This window comes from Gymnodraco acuticeps, unplaced genomic scaffold (genome assembly GCF_902827175.1).
Source record: "Gymnodraco acuticeps unplaced genomic scaffold, fGymAcu1.1, whole genome shotgun sequence".
NCBI lineage: Eukaryota > Metazoa > Chordata > Actinopteri > Perciformes > Bathydraconidae > Gymnodraco > Gymnodraco acuticeps.
The window spans coordinates 65001-80125 of NW_022992271.1; the positions used below are offsets into that span (position 1 = coordinate 65001).

General features: G+C 42.7%; 1 protein-coding gene and 1 pseudogene across 1 annotated transcript in view; one reads left to right on the plus strand and one right to left on the minus strand.

Moving 5' to 3' along the window:
- LOC117540541 overlaps window positions 1–13994 on the plus strand; it is a 34948-nt pseudogene extending 20954 nt beyond the window's left edge.
- LOC117540539 (type II inositol 3,4-bisphosphate 4-phosphatase-like) overlaps window positions 1–15125 on the minus strand; it is an 80056-nt gene that overhangs the window by 56540 nt on the left and 8391 nt on the right. The gene's annotated exons all lie outside the window — the stretch shown is intronic.

Consider the following 15125-nt stretch of genomic DNA (forward strand, 5'->3'; position numbering starts at 1 on the left):
CCGCGATAATAACACCCACCCATTTAGAGGGAAGATATGATTGGTCAATTGTACTGTCATTTGACATTACTCTCTCGTTCAGTTACTATAGCCCTCTGTGAATTCATAGCTGGACGTCCAACAGCTCCTCTCTTCACACTCGCAGAGACGAGCTTCTTTCATTTAACCCTTCACATTCCAACAGAAACTGAATAGGCAGATTCGAAGGATTTATATCTTTGGAAATGTTATTTTAATTACAATTAAATCAAGTTATTTTGGTAAAACTAATGAAAAATATAACAACAAAAAAATATTAAAAAAAATATTAATTTTTTTTTTTTTTTTTTAATGTTTTAAAAAAATTTTTTTGTAGAATATCTTAGGCCCTCACAGAGGGCTTAGAGGGCCCTGACGGCTCGCCACTGGTAAGGCATGACGCAGACCCAACGTTTCGTTGCTCTGATTGGCTGTAGGTCTATTCAAATTGCATTCGGAGGCATTTTGATCTGACCGCAGCCGCGCTGATATTATAACGCCAGAGAATTTTCACACATTTAGTGTATAAAACTCCCCCACTACTTAGACTATTCCTTGCACCCCTCTTCTTCTAGCATAAGCGCGAATGGTCTCAACCATATTGCATCAGTAACGTGCACTTGTTGTTACAGCAAGATCAGTTTGTGTGTTGTGGACACGACCCGTATGTTTTCGCAAGCCGTGTTCTCAACATTTAGCATTTTGCTTATTATTTAATTTAATTTGCTTACTTTAACATCATTGTTCATGGTAGGGCTAAGCCATCTCTTGGTATGGCTGTAGCCTACCCCAGCCATACCCTGGCGCCCATGCGCCCATGCACCCCCTGGACATTCCCAAGACAGCAGTGATAACGCCTTTTGGACTTTTTGAGTTCCTGCGGATGCCTTTTGGACTCAAGAATGCCGCTCAGACGTTCCAGCGCCTGATGGATTCGGTGCTGCGGGACCTGCCGTTTGTGTTTGTCTACCTCGACGACATACTCGTTGCCAGCGCTTCAGTGCAGGAGCACCTGTCCCACCTCCGAGCCCTTTTCACGCGGCTCAACGAACACGGATTAATCATCAATCCTGCAAAGTGCCAGTTCGGGGTGTCGGACATCGATTTCCTGGGGCACCGCATGACTAAGGGCGGTGCGACACCTTTGCCAGCGAAGGTGGAGGCTGTTGCGGCTTTTCCTCGCCCACTCACAGCCCGGTTGCTTTGTGAGTTTCTGGGGATGGTGACTTTCTACCACCGTTTCATCGCCCGGGCCGCACACATCATGCGGCCGCTGTATGAAGCGTTGAAAGGCAAGACCCCCGTCCAGGAGATCGACTGGACAGCAGAGGCGGACGGCGCTTTTGCTGAGGTCAAGACCACGTTGGCTCAGGCGGCTTTGCTGGCACACCCATCATCTACGGCTCCCATCTCCATCACCACGGACGCGTTGGACTACGCGGTAGGCGCAGTGCACGAGCAGTGGGTGGAGGGCGCTTGGCAGCCGCTCGCCTTTTTCAGCCGCCAGCTGACGCCTAGAGAACGCAAATACAGCGCCTTTGACCGGGAGCTCCTCGGACTTTATTTGGCCGTGCGGCACTTCCGTTTCATGCTGGAAGGCCGTGAATTTACGGCGTTTGTCGACCACAAGCCGCTCACCTTCGCCATGTCAAAAGTGGCACGTCAGCAGCGGCAGCTGTCCTACATATCGGAGTTCACTACGGACATTAAGCACGTGGATGGCAAGTCGAACCTGGTTGCTGATTGCCTCTCCAGGGTCGTCATCGGTGCCGTCCAGTTGGGCCTGGACTATACTCGCATGGTGGCGGACCAGGTCACAGATCCCGGCGTCCAGGCTCTGAAGGTGGAGAGCGCGGGGCTGCGCTTGGAGGACGTGGTGTTCGGCGACGCGGGCATTACTCTCCTGTGTGACGTCTCTACGGGCCTGGCGCGGCCTATCGTCCCTGCCAGCTGGAGGCGTCCTGTGTTCGAGGCTGTGCACAGCCTGTCACACCCCGGCGTTAAACCTTCAGTACGTTTGGTAGCGGCGAAGTTCGTTTGGCAAGGACTGAAAAGGGACGTGAGGACCTGGGCCAGGGAGTGCGTGGCTTGTCAACGCGCTAAGGTGCACCGCCACACGTGTTTGATCACGTCAACATTGACCTGGTATGTCCATTGCCTTCCTCTCAGGGGTTTTCCTACCTCCTCACCATGGTGGACAGAACGACCCGTTGGCCGGAGACCCCCCTATTAGTGCTCGGTCACTGTTCGCTTTGTGAAAGGGTTTGAAGGTCTAATTTCTAATGATTGATAGTTACACATACTTGTGGTATGTATTAGTTTTGTTTGCCCCTGGTACGTAAAAAGGGGCCCATGCCTTCATTGCAACGTGGGTGTGTCGTTTTGGCACCCCGTCAGACATTTCCTCAGACAGGGGCTCTCAGTTCACGTCCGAGCTCTGGAACGCTGTGGCAGGGTGTTTTGGGGTTAAGCTGCACAGGACTAGCGCTTATCACCCTCAGGCTAACGGCCTCTGCGAGCGCTTCCATCGCTCCATGAAGGTGACCCTCAAGGCCGGCCTTACGGACGGTAACTGGGTCGACAAGCTGCCCTGGGTGATGCTGGGCCTGAGAACCGCACCTAAGGAAGATCTGCAGTGTTCTACAGCGGAGATGGTCTACGGTCAGCCGCTGAGAGTTCCGGGGGATTTCCTCCCAAATGCATCAGCTCCCTGGTCTGCCACGGCAGAGCGAGTTCCGACTACTCAGCACGGTGCGCCAGGGTCTCGAGTTCCCGCGGAGCTACGCTTGGCTGGGCACGTCTTCATTCGTCACAACGCACACAGAGGCCCCCTGCAGCCCCCTTACGATGGACCTTTCCGGGTTTTAGAACGCGGTGAAAAACACCTGGTGGTCGACATGGGCGGTAAGGCTGAGCACGTCTCGGTTGACCGGGTGAAGGCTGCTCACTTGGACGTGGACCGGCCGGTGGTGCTGGCTCGGCCGCCGAGACGGGGCCGACCCCCGGCTTTGATTCCTGTCAGGGAGTGTGGACCTGTTGTTCCGGTCCCTCCTCTGTCAGGGGCCGCACGGGCGGAGGTCGCTGTACCGACTCCGGTGCGCAGGTCTCGTGGGGGCAGGCGGATTGTTCCTCCCCGCCATACGGATTTTGTTTACACGTGAATTCTGGGGGGGCTTGTGTGGTGACACGTTATTGGACATAATTCACCTCTCGTATTGTGTTGCCACACGGACCCTTTAGTGGGAACACCTGTAGCGTTAGCTTCCATTCCTGCTAGCTCATCAAGCAGAGCAGTTGATGTGATAACCTCTCTGTTATTAATGGCTAATAAAGATTAGAACTCTGTTCTTAATACACCGCCTCCGACTCCCTTTTCCTGGCACTACACTCCCTTCTTTTGGTCAATCTGGTTTATTTTTCTTTTCTGCCTATTTTATTATTCTCTTAAATCACATCAGCTTCTATAATATTCTACGTAGTGAAATGAATGAACACATGAACTCGTTCCTCTCTAAAGGTGTACCACGGCTCGGCTCAGACCGCTCTGGACTACTTCTCTGAAATCGGTAGGCAGGTCAAAAGAAATCCAAAGTAACCGAAAACATGAAAGAGAGGAAGTGAACTACATGTGATTGTGTTTGGAACTACATTTCCCAGGGTACACCTGTGAGCCCCACAACAACCCGGCTGACTTCTTCCTGGACATCATCAACGGAGACTCCAGCGCTGCGGCTCTGGCCCAGAACAACAGAGAAGGTGTGTGTGTGTGGGGGGGGGGGGTCTCTCGGTGTGTGTGTGTGTGTGTGTGTGTGTGTGTGGAAATATAAATACACTTTTGTTGTGTTTCCTTGTGATGATTATTTCTTGTTTCCTCCAGACTCTGACGTGTCGTCCTCCTCGATGCAGGGGATTGAAGATAAACTGGTGCAGGAATACAGGAATTGCAGTCAATACAGAGACCAGAGCAGAGCTGGGTACACACACACACACACACACACACACACACACACCTACACACCTACACACACACACACACACACACACACACACACACACACACACACACACGCACACACACACACACACACACACACACACACACACACACACACACACACACACACACACACACACACACACAGGTCGTATCTCATTTCAGCGCGCCATGTTGAAGGACATCTCATTTATCTAAATGCACTTCGAGGACCGAGCATCGAGTGTCGAGGAGGCTCTCTGGAGGAGCTCTAACCGAGGATACACTGATGGGTCCTCCACGGTCCTCCACGGCTCCTCCGCGGATGCATTTCCGGGAACAGAGATGTTTCAAAGAGTCGAGACGCACGGCCGGACTTATCTCAGCCAATCACAGCTCTGCATGCATCCCCTGGATATTATTTTATTAACTGCTTTCATCGCAACGCGATGTTTCCAGAGAGAACAGCTGTGAGGTCCGTGCAGAAAGCAGAGCAGTGTGTATAATATATATAACTCAGTATAACAGGCCTACTCTCTTTATTTGCTTTAGTTTAGTAGATAACTACAAACAAAGAGTCCAGATTTTTCTAAGACCATTTAGTGCTTCACAAAATAAAATACACAATGGCTGTAGCCTGATTATGCTTTAAGAGCTGTAGGTGTGTGTGGTACAGTGCGTAGGTGTGTGTCTGGTACAGTGTGTAGGTGTGTGTGGTACAGTGCGTAGGTGTGTGTTGTACAGTGCGTAGGTGTGTGTGGTACAGTGTGTAGGTGTGTGTGTGGTACAGTGTGTAGGTGTGTGTGGTACAGTGCGTAGGTGTGTGTTGTACAGTGCGTAGGTGTGTGTGGTACAGTGTGTAGGTGTGTGTGTGGTACAGTGTGTAGGTGTGTGTGTGTGGTACAGTGTGTAGGTGGGTGTGGTAGTGTGTAGGTGTGTGTGTGGTACAGTACGTAGATGCGGCGGACAGACAGGTCTCAGTTGGTTTGGTGTCCTCTGCTTACTTTTAATACTTGTAAATACAACTTTTGGCCCGTAATTTATTTTCCTCACTTGTAGCGACCAGAGAGGGGGGGGGATATATCCAGTCTCTGATAGTGTTACGTTATTATGAGAGTGCTCTCATACTTGTTTGATTCTGAAATTGTATATATTTATATAAATATATTTGTGTGTGTGTGTGTCCGCATCTGTAGCCTGTTATTGTCTCATTATACCGCACTGTGAATGAATCAAAGTAAATATATAAGTCGTCATGAACACATCTTAATCAGTTTGTTATTATCTGTTAGAGTAAAATAGCTCCATACAGAATCTAGAGTTAAATCTGACAATTAATAATCAACCCAATTAACACTGACCTCCCCCTCTCCCTTTAGAGAGGATAACGGAGGGTAAGAAGTCTTCCTCCTCTTCCTCTCGCTCCAGAACCATCACCTATAAGACCGGTTTCTTCACTCAGTTCAGATGGGTTCTCAAGAGAACCTTCCAGAACCTCCTGTTGAACCCGCAGATCTCCATCGCTCAGGTAACACATATAGATTTAAAATAGAAATAGAATATAATCTAAATATATATTTGTTTTTATGCAGCTGCAACATCAATAAAGTACTTATTATCTTATCTTCTTAAACGGTCTCATAACGGCCAAACGTGTGGTTTGAGCAGCACCTAGTGGCCGCTTGAGGAACTGCAGCCTCTGATACATACTGTATTTTTTTAGGCAAGGCAAGTTTATTTATAAAGCACCTTTCAACACAAGGCAATTCAAGGTGCTTTACAAAAAATGAAAGACATTAAGAAAATGGCATTTAAATGCATTAATTAAAGAGCAAAGATAATAAAATAAACATTAAAAGAAAAAATACATGGATAAAAGTTACAGTGCAGTCTAAGATATGAATAGTTCAATTAAAAGCAGCGACAAAAAGAAAAGTCTTCAGCCTGGATTTAAAAGTAATCAGAGTTGCAGCGGACCTGCAGGTTTCTGGGAGTTTGTTCCAGATATTTGGAGCATAATAACTGAACGCTGCTTCTCCATGTTTAGTTCTGACTCTGGGGACAGAAAGCTGACCAGTCCCTGAAGACCTGAGAGATCTGGATGGTTCATAATTTAGCAGGAGGTCAGAAATGTATTTTGGGCCTAAACCATTCAGTGCTTTATAAACCAGCAGCAGTATTTTGAAATCTATTCTTTGACACACAGGAAGCCAGTGTAAAGACTTCAGAACAGGAGTGATGTGATCCACTTTCTTAGTGTTAGTGAGGACTCGAGCAGCGGCGTTCTGAATCAGCTGCAGCTTTCTAATAGATTTTTTAGTGAGACCTGTGAAGACACCATTGCAGTAGTCCAGTCTACTGAAGATAAAAGCATGGACAAGTTTTTCCAAATCCTGCTGTGACATTAGTCTTTTAATCCTAGATATGTTCGTTAGGTGATAGTAGGCTGATTTAGTAACAGTTTTAATGTGACTGTTGAAACTCAGGTCAGAGTCCATGACTACACCTAGATTTCTGGCTCTATCTGTTGTTTTGAACATTGCAGACTGAAGCTCAGCACTAACTTTTAAACGTTCTGACTTGGCTCCAAAAACCATTACTTCAGTTTTATCTTTGTTTAATTGGAGAAAGTTCTGACACATCCAGTCATTGATTTGTTCAATGCACTTACTCAGTGTTTGAACTGGAGCATAGTCTCCTGGTGAAATTGTTACGTAAATTTGTGTGTCATCCGCATAGCTATGGTAACTTATTTTGTTGTTTTTCATTATCTGAGCCAGTGGTAGCATGTAGACGTGAAAGAGAAGAGGCCCCAAGATGGAGCCTTGAGGAACCCCACATGTCATATTTGTCAACTCAGATGTGTATTTACCTATAGAAACAAAGTTGTTTCTGTCCTTTAAGTAGGATTCAAACCAATTTAGAACTGTTGATGAAAGTCCCACCCAGTTTTCCAGTCGGTCTAGTAATATGTTGTGGTCAACTATTCTACAAAAAAAAGCCATACGAATCATTCACAATGCCAAATATCTTGATCACACTAACGAATTATTCCTGCAGTCAAAATTGTTAAAATTCACAGACCTGGTAGAATTCCAAACGGCACAAATCATAACGTTTTACCAGGAAACGTCCAAAAAGTATTCACTCAATGATAGGGGATATAGTTCAAGGAGACAATTTAAATTTGAAATTCATAGGGTCCGTACAACCAGAAGAACTTTTTGTATCTCAGCCTGTGGAGTGAGACTAGGAACAGTGTGAATGTGGAGCTAAAGCGATGTCCGATTAACCAGTTCAAGAGGAAATACAGAGAAATTATTTTCTCGACGTACAGGGATGGGGAAGGTGTTTGACTATGTGTATGTGTATATGTGTGAGTATGTAGGTGTGTATATGTATGTGTGCATATGTGTGTGTATGTATATGTGTATATGTATATATGTCAATCAACAGGTAAAGCAGATTAATAATAATATTAACAATAATAATGATAATTATTGCAGATTATAGATTATAAATAAATCATTTAGGGACAAGGGGGTGAGATTAAATAAGTTATACTTCTTCTCACTCCTTTTCGAACACTAGATGTGGCACTGTTTATGTTGCTAATGCTGTTGTTGAGAGCAGTCTCAGTGCTGTGGTTTGGTCGAAAGCCTGACTGGAACACATCGAAACAGTTATTTAAATGCAAGAAATTACTCAACTGTTGAAAAACAACTTTTTCAATGATTTTACCTAGAAATGGGAGGTTTGATATGGGCCTGTAATTGTTCATTACTGAAGCATCTAGATTATTCTTTTTTAAGAGCGGTTTAATGACTGCAGTTTTCAGGGCCTGTGGAAAAATACCTGAGTGAAGAGATTTGTTTACTATATGAAGTAGATCTGAGGCCATGCAAGGCAAAACATCTTTGAAAAATCCTGTTGGAATAATATCAAGGCAGCAAGATGAGGATTTCAGAAGTTGAATAATGTCCTCTAGGTTTTTATCATTAATCTGATGGAATTGTGTCATGATGTCTGAATTGATGTTAGGTGGACACAGGGAAGTAGCATTTTACATTTTTTGTTTAAAATGCTACTTTTTAAATATTTTTTACTTTTTCTGAGTTTCACTGCCTTTACAATTCCACCAAAGACAATAACAATCATTAAAATGTAATCAACTAGATTTAAAAGCAATAAAAACAGTAATAATTGCAAAATAAATTATGATAAAAAACTTGTGTACAAAGAAATAAGTGAATAGAAAAATGTAAATAATGCATAAAACCATTTTTTTTGTTTTTAAAGAAGCCTGGCTTTTATCAGAGCATTAACTACAGGATTAATTGATTTACTATTTTTATAAATTATGTATCTATTAATTGATCCATTATCTCTCTGTTTTGCTCCTCAGATAGGAGTCACTCTGTTCCTCGCTCTGATCGTCGGAGCCATTTTCTTCGGAGTGAAGAACGATGCGAGTGGACTTCAGAACAGGTAGCTATACTGTGTTTATATTAGTAAATAATATATACGTATAACGTGCTGGATTACAGTAAATATATGTTGTGTTTCAGGATGGGCGCCCTCTTCCTCGTGACAGGGTATCAGTGTTTCAGCTCGCAGTCGTCTGCAGAGCTCTTCATTGCCGAGAGGAAACTCTTCATGTGAGTCTAACACTGACACAGATTCACAATAAAATCTCACCTCTTCAGAACTGCTTTTGATCTCTAATTAATGTTGTGTTTTATATATTTTAAGTGTGTTGTTGAATGAAAGTGACTTTTGCGTTAAAAACAGACGTAAAAACACCAAATCATGTGATGCAGAAGCTCCGAGTTATCTCAAATAATAGGGATGTAATGATACCAAAAACTCACGGTACGATATTTATCGCGATAATGAAAAATAAAGGACTTTTTTTTTTTTTTTAATTAAATAATAAATCTGATTTGTGCAGCATTTTAATAGGATAGTAATATTTTAAAGTGTCAACAGTATAATAATCAGACCCTGCAATAGAATAAATCAAGTTTCACTTTAGTTTTTCAAGTAACTCAACTCGAACTCACTCACTCAGCGTCATCAAGGTTATCTGTTAGGAATATGAGCATGTCCACATTTCCAGGTAGAAGCTGGGATGTTTGGGCGTTTGCAAAATCCCCTGCTGTGGAAACAACTCTCTTGCTTGGTACTGATGTTGCTGGGACAGAGAGATATGCTTTGGCCATGGGGGACAGCAGTGGGTCAAACTGTGCATTGTCTCTCCACCACTTCAAAAACAATACAGTTGTTGCCAAGAAGGTGAGGCTTATTGACAGAGATGTAGATATACTGTTGGTACTTGTCCATGTCTCTAGGTGTGTACATGTAGCCCTGTAAATACCATGTCCTTTTGTGTTATCTGTTGTTTTATGTTCATGTTGTAACCTACTTGCTGCCATGTTGGACAGGTCTCCCTTGAAAAAGAGATTGATGATCTCAATGGGACCATCTGGTTCAATAAAGGTTTAAATATGTATTTTAAAAAAAATAAAAAAATCGCAGTAGATTTTGTCAGTCTCACGACGGTATTGAGACATTTATTTACCGCGATATTCGATATATCGTTACATCCCTACAAAATAACCTTCAGAGACCCAGTTATTAATACTGTAAATAATACATGTGTTTTGTGACATAACAGACGGGGATTTATATTTAAATGTTCCTGTTAATAACCCTCTGTGTGTGTTTTCCTCCTCAGTCACGAGTACATCAGCGGGTATTACCGTGTGTCGGTGTACTTCCTGTGTAAGATGCTGTCAGAAATCATAGCTCTGAGGACGACCTCTTCCGTCGTGTTCAGCTGCGTCTCCTACTTCATGATCGGTGCGTCCAACACACACACTCAGCTTTAAATATACCCAAACTAATCATTAACTATTTTAATATTTGAGTTTTTAATGTCGTGATTTATGGCAAAACGCCTTCTCAAGGTCCCGAAAGGTACATTACTTTTTGAATTGTATGTCAAATTAATTTAACCTAAATAATTACATTTTCTTGTGAATTTTTATTTACAATATGTGTATTTAAAAATATTAAATAATCCCAAAAATATTAGTTGAAGAATAAATAATAATATTTAAAATAATTTATGAAAGTGGGGTGGACAGAAAATGTATTTAGATAAATGATTCCATAATAAACAATAATAATAATTCATTTAAATAAGGTCCCGAAAGGTACATACATTCTTTCAATATTGTCAATTGAAATCTTGATTGCATGTTGAATGAATTAAACTATTTGAAGTCTTTATATTTGGACTCTTTTGTATGTTTTATAGGCCTAACGATTAATCGATACGTCAAAAAAATAATACAAATAATTTATCTTATTTTATTTTCATATGAATTTTTATTTACAAATTAAAATAAAATAAAAATTCATACAAAATAAATGAATAAAAGAAGAAATACAAATATTTAAAATCATTATTAAAAATGTATTTAAGTAAATGATTCCATAATAAAAAATAATAATAACAATTCATTTAAATGTAGACGGCAACTTCTTTCTAATACCCCTTTTAGTGCTTCGTCCTGTTAGCACCTTTATCTAATTTGTTTGTAGACATATTGAACATTTTCTTTGAATGTATTTGTTATTTTATTAACATTATTTGATCTCCTCTCCCTCACAGGTCTGAAGCCCACGGTGGCGGCCTTTTTCACCTTCATGTTCTCCGTCACCATGGTGGCCTACACAGCCACCGCCATGGCGTTCGCTATCTCCACCGACCAGACGGTGGTCGCCATCGCCAACATCTTCATCACCATCACCTGCGTCTTCATGATGGTGACACACACACACACACACACACACACACACACACACACACACACACACACACACACACACACACACACACACACACACACACACACACACACACACACAGTTATATTTTCTCACCTGTGTAATGTTTCTTTCCTCAGATCTTCGCCGGTCTTCTCGTCAATCTTCGATCCATCGCCAGCTGGCTCGCATGGCTCAAATACTTCAGCATCCAACGATACGGCCTCGCTGTGAGCCCGCACACACACACACACACACGCACACACGCACACACGCACACACACACACACACACACACACACACACACACACACACACACACACACACACACACACAGTTGTTTAGTGATAGATTAAAGTGATGCAAAGTGTTTATTCTGTGTATAATATGTTGTTATACCTCCGTGTCTCTTCAGGCTCTGCAGATTAACGAGTTCACAGGTCTGAAGTTCTGCGGCGGCATCAACACAACAAACATCCCCCCGGGGATCGCGTGAGTAAAAATGTGTATTTAAAGAGGCCCTATTGTGCTTTCTGGGGTTATCCCTTTTTCTCTGCATGTAAATGGTCTGCAAAGGCTAAAATAGTGACATCACTATGTAACAGACCTGTGAACTCTATTGGCTAGCGCTCCAAGACATTGCACGTGATAGGCTAAGGCAGTGTTTCTCAAAGTGGGGGGCGCAGAGGCATGACAGGGGCAAGAGACCAGGAGGAAAAAATGTTATGAGAAAAAAAAAAAAAAATCATAATTTGAAAAATTATTGATTCGAAAATCATATGCTACAGTACAAGTACGTCTGGGTCTCTGTGTTTCATTCAAGCTCGGCTCTGTGTGTGTGGAACGGGCCATTTTGTGTGCGTGCGCGCGTGAGAGAGAGAGCGCACCGGTACTGGAGATCGTTGTTGTTAGCTTCTGGTGCTAGCGAGCTACGCTAACGGGTATAAGGAGCTTTTTCAACAACAAGGTGGAGGAGAGTTATCTCAGTGAGTCTCAAACGGTTTGGTCACGATTAATGTTCCCAGGGGAAGATTGTAATGGGAAACCCTACATGTTTGAGCACCCTCTATGAAACGTCAAGCTACCCCACAGCACCCCCAAAAGAAACTCTCTGGCGCCGCCACAGAAACCCCGTTTTGAAGAAATGTGCAGTGCAACACAGGCTCATTGCACATTTCTTTTAATGTTTTTGGACAGATTGCAAAGTATTATCACTTATTGTTCTAGCAAAGGGATTGCACACAGACTTATGGAGCATTGTTTTATTATCACTGTTCTAGCAAAGTGATTTTTTGATTTTTTTTTAAAGGAATGCTCACGTTCATATTGATGTATTTTATTAGGGCCGGGACTCGATTAAAAAAATTAATCTAATTAATTAGAGGCTTTGTAATTAATTAATCGAAATTAATCGCATTTTTAATCGCATATAAATATTTGACCTGAGAACAGTGAGAAGCAATTTTTTTCACATGGATTTTAGTATACCATTAGGCGCATTCACACCGCAGTACTTTTCCCACAAAGGTTCATGAGAACTTAGTTCATGAGAACAAATGAAGCCGCTGACGTCACTTCTTCTTCTTCTGCTTTGGGTTTACTGGCAGGCCGCAAACCACTTCACGGCGTATACTGCCGCCCAAAGTCCCCCGGCCGGAAGTCCCCGGAGTTGGGGACTGGCTTCAGTAGAAGCTGCTGGGAGTCCCAGCAGCTTCTACTGAAGCCTTCCGAGTAAATCGCCAGAACGCCGACACCTCCTCATCTCCACCGCTCCCATGTTTTATTTGTGTTGCCATAAGTTAGTCTCTCTGCGTTTCTGTGCTGGGCTAATGCTAATGCTAATAATGCTAATGTAAGGATAATAAAATGGCGGCTTCACCAAACTTTTTGGGAGTTTTACGGGGCGTGGTTTGCAATCCGCCCAGCCAATCAGAAATATAGCTCTTTTCTCACAAGAGAGCCGTGCGAAAGTCCCTGCTCTCTAGTCCCCAGGGACTTTCGTGGGGGTAAAAAGGTTCTCATGAACTAATTTTAGTACCGGCTCTTTTTGGTGTGAACCATAGACTGTATGGTGTGAACGCGATAAAAGAGGCTAACGTCCACGCTAGCTTCCACGCTAGCTGCTATATGTTTTGCATTGAGGTGATACTTGAGGCTTGATGTGCTGCGGTGATATGCGAATTCCTTTTTGCATAATTTGCACACAACCGTGCTCTTATCAACGCTTCCATCCGTCCGTTTTTTAAAACAACATTTCCCACTGTTGTTCACTGTGGTTTGTTGTTGTCTGAAGTCATGAACGTTAGTTGGTGCTCCAGTATAATCGGTACACCTGAAACTCATCCAGTGAGAAACGTTCTGCGGTGCAAAAATAAGTGCGATTAAAATGCGTTAATTTTTGTGTAATTAATTAATCTTAATTAACGCGTTAAAGTCCCGGCCCTAATTTTAATAAATGTTAACTTGGCCGATTACGTGACTATTTGCGTTGGGGGGCTTTCTCCAAAAGGGGGGCCTGACAGAAAAAGTTTGAGAACCACTGGGCTAAGGTTTCAGACAGAGGGTGAAAAGAGGTGCTGCATCACAGGCAGTATACATATCTAAAAAATCTAAGAATTCAGATTTTTTTCAAAATATTGATTTTTTTTTCTCGGAAATCTGACACCTTCCAAACAAATCTAAGAATTCCAACTTCTTTCAAAACATCTGACTTTTTTCTGAAAATTCTGATAAAAAAAATGGACGTTCTGACATGAGGGGCGGGTCATCTCTAAGCAGGTTGACCAATCACAACAGAGCCGGCCAGCTAAGCAATCAGAGCAGACTGGGCTCTGGTTTCAGACAGAGGGTGAAAAGAGGTGCTGCAGCACAGACAGTATGAGAACAATAAAGAGCTTTTTGAACATTAAAGCATGGAGACATGTAGAGACACTACATACTGTCCTCTTTTAAGTAGCAACATGATGTGATTGGTTAGAGTATATTCCAATGTGTGTGTGTGTGTGTGTGTGTGTAGGTGTACAGGGGAGGAGTTTCTGGACGATCAGGGTGTTGATTGGTCCACTTGGGGTCTCTGGCAGAACCACGTGGCTCTGGGCGTCATGACCTTCTGCTTCCTGACCATCGCGTGTATACCTCAAACTGCACTTCATCCGGAAGTTCACCTAGACCTCCATCTTCATCACCTTCATCATCCCTGTGATACCTGTCTGTACAGCTCTCAGTTAAAATTGCAGTTTAAATATCTGTTTCTTACGTGGCGAGTATATATATATATATATATATTTTGTTTCACTCCTTACTAACGGCGCAGTCTTCAATGCATTTGAATGATTAACTGATTTCTCTCTTTTTGCACTTTAAAGTTCAAGAGCCAAAGAAGTAATTCAACACAAATGCAAGAGTGTTATATTTATACATGTGTACAAAATAAAATACTGAATTTTAAATATGAATCTAATTTATTTTAGTTATTAATAATATTTTCAAAAAATGATCTGGAAAAAAAATTGAAATCTGAACAAAAGTGAATTTTTAGGGAATTCGATGAAAGTCAGAATTCTGAGATATTTTTAGAAAATAAAATTAAAATTTTAAGGTTTTGGTAAATAATAATCAGACTTAGAGAATAACATTTCTTCGCTGCCTCTCAGGGCCTCATTTCCATCCGTAGAGCCTGACAAACAAAGCGCCTTTTGTTTAGATAGGACAAGATAATCACACACACACACACACACACACACACACACACACACACACACACACACACACACACACACACACACACACACACACACACACACACACACACACACACACACTAAAGTGTTACGGTTGAGTACAGTCGGTGTGTGTATGTAAGCAGACACTCACTTCCATAGCAACCGTGGATATAAACTGTGTGTGTTGTTACAAGCTGGCTCTGCTTGTAACATAAGGACAACAGTTCCACACCGGAGTTTCCCCAAAACAATCATTTATTTAATCCAACACAGTGGTTACAACTAGTGATGACAGTTTGACACTGAAGCTTCGAACGGAGCTTCAACCCTGGACTTCCTATTCCATAGTGCTTCGAAGCTTGCTTCAAATCACGTGACATATGACGTCCGAAGCAGCAACTGCTTCATTTCCTGAATTAATCACTTGACTGGTTCGCGGTCCATTCACGCGATTCAATGCACTGCCTCGTCTCGATTCTGACAGGTGACAGGTTGAAACAGTTTCGAATTTGAGCGCTTCAACACTTTATGACCGCTCTAAACAATGCGCAATGTGTGGGTTGTTGTCGTAGTTTGC